This window comes from Patagioenas fasciata, chromosome 2, assembly GCF_037038585.1.
Source record: "Patagioenas fasciata isolate bPatFas1 chromosome 2, bPatFas1.hap1, whole genome shotgun sequence".
Classification (NCBI taxonomy): Eukaryota; Metazoa; Chordata; class Aves; order Columbiformes; family Columbidae; genus Patagioenas; species Patagioenas fasciata.
Window position 1 is genome coordinate 76,050,894 of NC_092521.1, and position 9,504 is coordinate 76,060,397.

General features: G+C 38.0%; 1 long non-coding RNA gene across 1 annotated transcript in view; it reads left to right on the plus strand.

Moving 5' to 3' along the window:
* The first annotated feature begins 4,749 nt into the window (after positions 1-4,749).
* The window catches only part of LOC139827388 (uncharacterized), a 7,558-nt gene continuing 2,803 nt past the window's right edge, over positions 4,750-9,504 (plus strand). Inside the window, exon 1 of the long non-coding RNA XR_011737917.1 lies at positions 4,750-4,891. This is a non-coding gene — a long non-coding RNA (uncharacterized lncRNA). The remainder of the gene's footprint in view (positions 4,892-9,504) is intronic.

The following is a 9,504-nucleotide window of genomic DNA, read 5'->3' on the forward strand; positions in this document are numbered from 1 at the left end:
TCATTTGGCCCTTCTCCGTGACAAACATGCAAAAATAGATTAAATCATCACTTTTCTGGAGACAGAAAGCCTCATGATCTCTGAGACTTGTTTTCCCTCCCTTTCTGGGTCCCTGTGGATGTAGTTTACTCACTATTAAGTCTGTGGAAAAATTGCCACTGTGTAGTGACAGTGGTGAGCAGCTGGTGGATGCCATTGTACTTACACCTTTGTGCAAGCACCACTCATTCGTCTGCTCAGATTTACATTTTTTATACTCGTCTCTTTTGCCATATTTTTTCACGTTTCTCTTAGCCTGGTCTCTCATTTTCCTGGGTAAAATTACTGAAGCTGATTATGCTCTGCTTCATGAGCACTGGCTCTTCTGTGCTACTTTTTCATATCTAGTCCAGAAGTGATGAAGTGAAAGAAGTTCCAAAAGGACAGGATCTCAATATAAAAGTAGAAGCTGTTGCAGAACAGGCTGAAATGTGGTTTATTTAGTGTATAAATGAAATCCCTAACACTAGCTTCACCCATATGCCACTTTTTTCAGAGATGATGATCTGTTTGTTGGAGATAGTCCGGTTTACCTGGTCCTTTCGTGAGAGAATTTCTCAGCCTGAGAACTTACTATTTAAAAATACAAAATCCTTCACATTTCATTTGACATCTAGCTGTCTTCCTTCCTTTATCTAAATTAACAACTTGTTTGAATGATTTATTTTTTTTGGAATAAGCTTATCCCTATGTACAGAGACTTTATCAAAGCACATCATGTGTATTTGTATTAATGGGATGATTTACCGGTAGGATTTTCTGTTCAGTGCCAGAGTTCTCTATCTCCACTGATTATTTCTGTCATCACATAGTTACTTATTTATTTTTTGGCTGACCTTTTGTAGGCATTTTCTTTCGTAAATAAGTGGCAGTCAGGAGAATCATGACTTGCAAATTGCACAGTCCTTCAGTACTTACAAGCCATCAACTATTGTTGATGAGTACAGAGAAATCATGAAAGAAAGACTGGTTTTGTGAGTAGAACTTTTGTACAGGACTCAGAAAGTCTGTTTTAATTTGTGGTTCTACCACACACCTCTTATTTGGCCTCTGGAGAATTGTGTTTGTTTTGAATTCAAACTGTATAAACATGATAATTAGGATTCCTACACTTTGTATTTAATCTGCTGTTGTGTTACAGCCTTTCTAGAAGACGCTGTAACTCTTACTACAGTAACACAATGTCTAGAACAGTGGTTTGTGATCACCTTTTGGTCCACAGTAAAACAAAGAATAGTGTTAGAAGCAATGAATCATCCCCCTTTTTACATATGTTCAATGAAAAATAATCAATGGGCCTGCTTATACCAGAGGTGTTACATTAACGTGTTGTAGACTCACACACACCAGCAATTTGTAATTTCCTATCGTTTATCCAAAGGATGGCTCTAAGAATCAGAGAAAGACAGTGAAGAAAATATGTCTTCATCTGACTCAATCAACCATAAAGGTTGGTGAAATAGATTTGTGTCTGAACTGGCAACCCTTTCTCAACCCTTTGTCAGGGACGATGAGCTATCCCCTGAACCAGGACAATGCTGTAAGTGTGTGGAATGAGTGGAAGGCTGAAACAAGTCCCTGGTGCACCAGTTTGCACAGAATGCCTACAAGGTTTATGTGCATTTCATTAAAATTATACCCAATGTCAGAAATCCACATTGCAAGAATTATCAATCTTATTATTAACTAGAATGTCTCTAGAAAGAAAAGACTCTAGTATCTACTTATACTAATTTCATCTGAAGCTTCAGAATGAAACTGAATGACATTATACATATTTTTTTTCCTCAGAGAATATTAATAAAGTTGCATTTGTATTGCTAGGAATGCATTGTTTTAGACACAACTTGTAATTTCTGACTTCCTGGGGAAAGATCTGCAAATTCAAGCAGGAAATTAAAAAAACCCAAATCATTTCACCTTCAAGTTACTTTAAAATACTTAATTCAGCTGGTCACATCCTCTGCATTCAGCAGCTGTCAAGAGCTAACTTCTAGAAAAGTAATAAAAAGGCTGGAGAGTTATACTATCCCACACTTGGGTAGAAGATCCATCCATGACCACTGAGGTTAAACAGTTAGCATCTGACATGATGTCACATCCCTGCATCCTTTTCTTGCATATTCATAAATAGCAGTAATGATCACTGGGGTTCTGCCCAGTTTCTCCAGAAAGTGAGAATTCATGCTGTTCTTCCTGAATCTAAAGAAGTCCCTAAGGCTGTTTGTTTAGCAGATCATTCAAAACATTTCACTGGAGAAATGTAATAACTATACCGGCTGAGAATAGGGAAGTTTTACACGCAAATCAATTCTGACAAGCGTGAACCAGAAACAAGCGCTCACGTTAGTTTAATATTCCACCCTGGCAGCCCATATGGAGAGCTAACAATCACTTGACTGGCTTGGACTATTGGAAAATGTCAAGGAATTTTCAAAATTTGGCACCACTTAGTTCAACTGCAATTGTTCACAAGGCAGGACTTGGGCCCTGGTGATTCCTGAAGGAGTTTCTGCACAAAAAATCATGGTAGAATGAAGACTGAAGCACTTATAAATCTAATTTAAAAGTTGCAACTCTAAATGGTGTAATATCCAAGACTTCAGGCTATAATAGTTGAAGATCATTAGGAGACATCTTGTTCTTGTTCTTGACCTGTTGAGAGAGTTCACAGTCTAGAAAAAATATTTGACTCACACAAGATTCTACTTTTCAAAGATTTTTGCATTTTTGAGAGGTGTTTTTGCCACTAAGGGAGACGATAGAAGGAAAGCAAAGAGTTGTTGATGCATATGATGTATAACACTTTGTCAAATCATGCATGGATAGCATAGAAGTTCCTACAATTCTGTGTAACTGAAGACCTCCAGAGGAGAAATCCTGACTGAGTTTCTGGCCTCTATAGCAGGAGGCAGGCAGGAGACTGAGCAAGGAGCGGTAAAGCACAAGGATTAAGGCGTCAACCTGAACTTTGTAATCAGATACTTGCATTGACAGGAGCTGAAACAGCCCCAGCATCAAAAAGAGCACCTACTGAACCAATATGTCATCAGCAGTCATGTGATCTTTGCGACTGAGAGATAAGTTCGCAACGAAATTGCAGAAATAGTTTAAACCAAAATAAATATTAGGTTTTATGCTTTGACGTGAACTTTCTATGGCTATCTGAAATGTCCATTTTCCTATGTTTCACGGTTTTGTTCACTCTCAGAAGAGTCCATTCTAACTTTATTCTGTATTTATCTCCATGTCTCTCCACTTTTTTTTTTTTTTAATTGTTTCCTGTGTTATTACAGTCCTCCTGCTTCTCCCTGATAAGCTGCTTTTATACAAGTCCATTTTTGTTTTTTCCTAACTCCATCCATCCTTCTTATCTGCCTGGAGCTCTGTCAACCCTTTCTGCTGTGCCAGGTTCCCCAAGGTTACTGTCTATGGTGGAACTTATACTCAGAATTGACTCTGCCTATCCCTTCTACTAGCGCTCAACAGATCTTGCATGTCTTCCCATCACTCATGTATCCTGCTGTGCATGATGCTTGACTGAGTCTTGCCGTGGGGTAGATTATAGACAGCAGTGAAAACCGAGGCAGCTTGGAGAACAGAAATTCCATTCCAGGTGCAGCCCTCAGGGATTCTTCTCCAGTCCCAGAAAGGCTGCTGTCAAGCTGGAGGGTGATGGCTCTGCTGGTGGACACTGCGCATTGTGCCAATGAGACAGGGTACTCGCAAGTCCTTGGAATAACTTGGATGTGCTGGAAGTAGAGAGGCTTTCATTGGAATTGGTGCATTTCAGTGTACTTATTAGTGCTATTACTAAGGGCCTGTCAAAACTAATATTGATGAAATGAACCTTCTTAAAGTTGAAATTGCTTTAATAAAAATTGTGAGGAGGGGACAGCATCTGAGACAGTTTCACAGCTGTGTGAATGGACACTTTTTCCCCACTCCCTGACTAACTTAATCTCCGGTTTCAAACAATGCTGTTCATAAACATAATATTGTGCAAAGTTTCTGCAGTTGTTCTAGTGTTTAATGAAAACAATTTCCAAGGCAGTAATGCGGTGCTGGCAAAAAAAAAAAATTATTCCCTTCAGGCTGCTCTGTGTCTAGATCCTACTAAATTTTCTTTCCTTCATGTCTCTCTCAAAGACCATGTATAGCAATACTGTCCAGAAGGACTAGCAGTGTGTTCACAGCATCTTTGATTCAAGAATGGTTTACCTAAATATAAAAAATGGGTTTGGTTTTCATTTTAAGCTTTTCTATTTGTGTTTTCTTTGCTTTCAAGGGTTCTCTGTCTTTTAAGAAGATAACATTTCAAGTCAGAAATACAAAAAAATTATCAGATGTGTATTATGAAAATAAGGCAATACTTATTGTATAGCTTATCAACAGTAAAGAGTAGGGTGAAAAAATATTCATTTCAGACAAATCATCCATCTCGATAAAGTTATTATCCTCTAAGCAATAAGATTTTTTCCTATGTGTATTGCTATTAAGCAGAAGACATAGCATTTTTTTTTTTAAGAGCTCTTTGTGTACATGAAGAACAGTGAACTACAGGGATTGTTTATATTGGATCACAATACAAATCATATCCAAGGGACTGCAGGGTGCAATGGAGAGCATCCAATCCCCTTGGTTTGTTTTCAGTTTGTGTGCTATCATCCTTCAAAAAGCAAATAAGTGGATCAGACCCTCCAGGGCAGATCTTCCTTTTTCATCTGAGACTGTTCCTGAAGGGGTTTTGGAGCCAAAAGACTTGATGGCAGAGGCAAAGAACTGGAGCCTGCAGTGCACAGGGAGAGACTACTGGGAGGAACAGGGAGCAAGCAGAACACACACCTGAGACGTAACAGGGTGAAAACCCCAAGGTTAAAGAATATTGTGCAGATTTATGTGCAGTCCAGAAAGTTCTTGATTAAACTGAAAGTAAGACTACAATAAACCAGGGGAAAAGTGGTTTATGAGCTTTTAAAATTTCTGGTTTGCTAATTTTTATAATTTAGGATTATTTTTTCACTGTTTACTTGCTCTGTTTAGAAATTTAAGTATTCTACATTTTTTTTTTCTTTTTCTATTTAAAAATACGCTGTTCTTACAGAAGTTCAGTGTAAGCTCGTGACTGACATCAGCTCAAAACTCTAGTTGATTTGGGGTACTTGTGTAGCTGGCAAAAGTATTAGCATACAACTATTTCACTTATCTGCTCTTCAAATAACCCAAGTGTAAATAGACTGTATTCACATAATATATAATGAGTTACATAGAAAAAGCAAAAAAATGTAAATAAATGACCAGTACAATAAAAAAATGAACCAATTTAAAATTCTTTCTGATTTTGTGCACTTCACTCTACTGATTTATTACAAGGCGCATCCTAATTTTCCAGTTCTGGCTGCCTGATCAATTGTGAGGTGTGTTTTCTGCAGTCTCTCAGACAAGTTATAGATCTCTGCTATTTTAACTCACTCTGTTCCATCACCTAATCACTGAAATAGTAACGTAAGGTTACTTCAAGCATTTTATTGTTCTTACCCAGCTATTGTTAGGATTAATATGAAACTAGAAATGGTTTTGCTTCATCTGCTGGGTTTCTGAATTTAATTAATGTCCATGCAGTTCTCAGTTGCCAGCCCTGGAGGGAAATGTTCATTGACCTGGCTAAGATAGAAAGTTTTCAATTTGTAGTAAACTGCAATGATGTACGTGGCTAAGGATCAAATAAAAGGTGTTTAATAAAGTAGATGGGAATTTGCAGTCTAGTCCAAACAGGCAATGATTGTATTGGCTGGGTTTCTGTATTGGGGACTCTCAGAAGATTCAGATATTTGGGATCAGACAGAGACTTGGGACTCGCAGCCAAGAGTTTGAGTTATTATTCCAGCCCTGTCCTCTCATGCATAGTTTATTCACTCAGCTACGCTTCATGCCACAGTTCTTCCTTCCTAAGGGGTCCTCCTGCCTTGCCTCAGCTTGTCCTCTATCATTGTTTTCTCCAGAGCTGCTTGTTTTTTCTCAGTGAAAGGGGAGATTTTATATCTTAATTTTTATGTTTGAATAACTTATGCTGACCTGGAAGTTGACCGAAAAATCTGTGAAACAGCTGCCAAAGCTTAGTACAACTTCCTGAAGCTTGGACAAACCTTTCACTGCCATACCCCAAGACACTAGGAACAGAAAAATGCAGTGGCAATTTTTTTTCTTATAATGATTGTTGGGTTTTTTTGTTTGTTTTGGTTTTTTTTGGTTTTTTTTTTTTTTTTAATAGATAATTATTAGGTAGAGTCTTTGAGAATAATTCCCAGTGAGACAATCAGGCAGATACAGACTTTTCTGCTGATACATGGAATCTATTTAAATCAACTATTGAGAAAAAATATTCTTCCGAGGCATTTTCTGTAACAGTGTCCTCTGGTGGCTCCTGGTGATATGAGAAGTTTTGGAGCACCGTGACTGAAAGTTTTCTTTCAGGACTTGTGGTCTGAAATGATCACAGATGAATTGCAACAAAAAGCTGATAAATATGCCGTTAGTCAAAAAAGTCTCCAAATAAGTATTTATATGTTTCCCACATATCTCTGTGTCACAGAAAAACTCAGATTCAAATAAAAAGTCAAGATGCATGTAACTATTAATATTTGTGTGATGTATATATTTATGTATATGTAAACACACATTCAATATGCCCAGCATTTGAAGATTAGGTGTCTTTAGCCAGTCAAACTGGTCAACTTCGAACACGTCAAGGACTTCCCACAATCTGAATAACCTTCAGATAAAATGACACATTTTCTGACATAAAGTTTCCAGAATACCACCCATTCAAATCTGAGTATATGATGTACTTATCTGGTCGATTTGGTGTTATGTAGCTGTGTTTTAGCTTGTACAGAAACGATTGTGACTGCAGTAAGAGAGATGGTGCTAGTTAACATAAGAGGAGATACTGCTGTGCTTGAAAATGAGACATGAATAATTTAATTTCAAATTATATAGAGAACCTTTGTACTGAATCATAGTTCTGAACTATTTTGAAATAATTTTGAACAGTACCTGGTGTATCTATTTGATTAGCTAGTTCTGAGGAAGTGATTGAGAGCTAATTCTAGTTCTAATCTCAGAGTCAGCAGAAGTGCTTGTGTCACTGCATGCATCTTAGACACTTACTAATCATATATGTTTCTGAGACCAATGATTATTGATGCAATACTTTGTAGAAGTATGCAGGCTAATAAATACGGGGTGCCTTCATATTTTAGGTTGGTTAAAACCAATGAATAAATTCCCCTTTTTGGTGCTCTAGTTCAGGGATAAACCCTCATATTAAATGACTTTTACAGATTTATTTTGAGTTAAAAATAAGACAAATTTGATTTCCTATTTATGTCAGCATGGATTTTTTTTTTTTTTGAGAAAGCCCCTTTTTTAATTTTTCACACATCCTACTTAGAACATAATTTCTTTCAATAGTTTTCCAACTTGAATTTACATGTCTCTTTAAAACCAAATCCCTTTAGTCACTATCCTTGTGAAGTCCGCTTTATTTTCAGAAGGACACGACACTTATTTTCCATGTGACATGCACAGAGACACATGTTCACAATCTCACAGGTTCCTTGTAGGCCAAGTGTTATGGTGACTGTCGTGATTGGACTTTCAGTTATTACAAATGTGACTGACTTTGATGAACTTCTGCACATCTTTTAATGCCACCCTATGCTTTACCCAAGGAAGTGCTTTGCAGTCTTCTCCTATGATTAATGAATGTACCTAGATAACATATTTTTTTTTTTTTCCCTCAGAGAATTCTAATTAGTTAGAAGAAAAAGGTCCTTTAGTAGGTGCAGACAATGGTTCCACACACCAGTTCTTCTGCCAGAACCATTCTGTCTTTTGTATCTTGCTGAATGAAGGGACCACCATGGTTTGTCAAATTTATTAAGATGAACACAGGAAGAAATATTTCTTTTTTCCACATGAACTGCTATATCCAGAATCCATGTTTTCCAGGTTCCCTAGGTAGTAAGGGCTTGTTTAATCAGCTCTTTAAGTATTACTCTTCTTGTTTGCATCCGAAAGAACTGGCTACTGCTGCTGCTGGGAATAAACAATACCAATACTGCTAGGTTTGCTCTTTCTTCTCTCTCTGTATTAGTCACAGAAAAGATGTGTTATCATTTACTGGAAGAATGTAAGGTCATTTTTCTTTGCTGTATTGTGATGACAGAACTCCTTGAGACAGTACTTCTGGTAGGTCTCTAACTCACAGAAGCTCTGCGTTTTGAGAATCTTTCACACTCAATATTGCCAATAGAAGGAAATGGATCAAGAATATGCAGAATGAAAGTTAGATACAGGATTTGTATTTTATCCTTTTTCCTTACCTTCGAATAGAATTCAGAGTACCTTGAAACCTTTTGCTGCTAGAATACAGCAGCCATGTACACTCACTTATTCTGACTTGGATTCCCCATCATTTGTTGGAAACAATTTTATTCGGATAGTTTTGTCTAACCTTGAAATGATATACTACCTTGAATTTATTTGCAGCTACCCCAGCTACTCCTAACCTTATGGGGCGAGGTTCCAGGTTAACACTCCAGATCCCCCTCCTTCTGTTTTTGTGAGAGTTTTGTATATGCAGAATGCTTCTTCCTCTCTGGCAGGAGACAACCCTTGGGAAAGTGGGAACTGCTGACCTCCCAGCCTAGTGCCTGAGAGAAAGAGAGAAAGGAGCCCCTGTGTCACTTGGTGTGGTCCCATTTCAGTTGTCATAGGGTCCAGGTGATGTTGCATGAGCTGGGGTCCTGATATTTCGCACAGCCCCTCTTAGGTTACTCGGGTCAGCTAGTCTTCCCTCACTCCCCTCTGTGGCCAAGAGTATCTGACTGCCCTGTACAAAGAGGCAGCAAAGCAGAGCAGATTTAGGGGGCTGCTGTGCAGGTCTGGTGATTACAGATGCCACATACAGAAATTCCTCCTTCAGCTTTTCTTGGATAAGGGATAGTTTTCATGTGCTCCTACTTACTCTAACTACTGGCTTAAAGTCATATTTCAACAAACAAAGATTAGAAGATACAGGTCAAATCACTGCAGCAAATCAACATAGGCCTTAAAACTTGCAGCAACGGAATTTACCTAATACTGGAGAATTCATATTTTCCTCACTGAACTGGAGAATAAATCTCTCTGAAGGGCATTGTGTCTAAAAGACACATGAGCCTTGTTTCCAAAAGCTGCTTAGCCCAAGAAATCCCAGTATCATGAGAAACAGTAAAAACCTACTTGTCAGTGCAAATCCCATCAGTTTCAGCTTGTTTTTTCCTGTCATCTTGGAGGCAGAGGTGATCAGAAGGCTTACAAGACCTTGTTTTCTATAACTATATCACCTGCAGCCTTCTCCTGTCTTGTGCTGCATAGATTTTGAATGACATGAAGTAATTATAGCAAGTTTTATCAGCA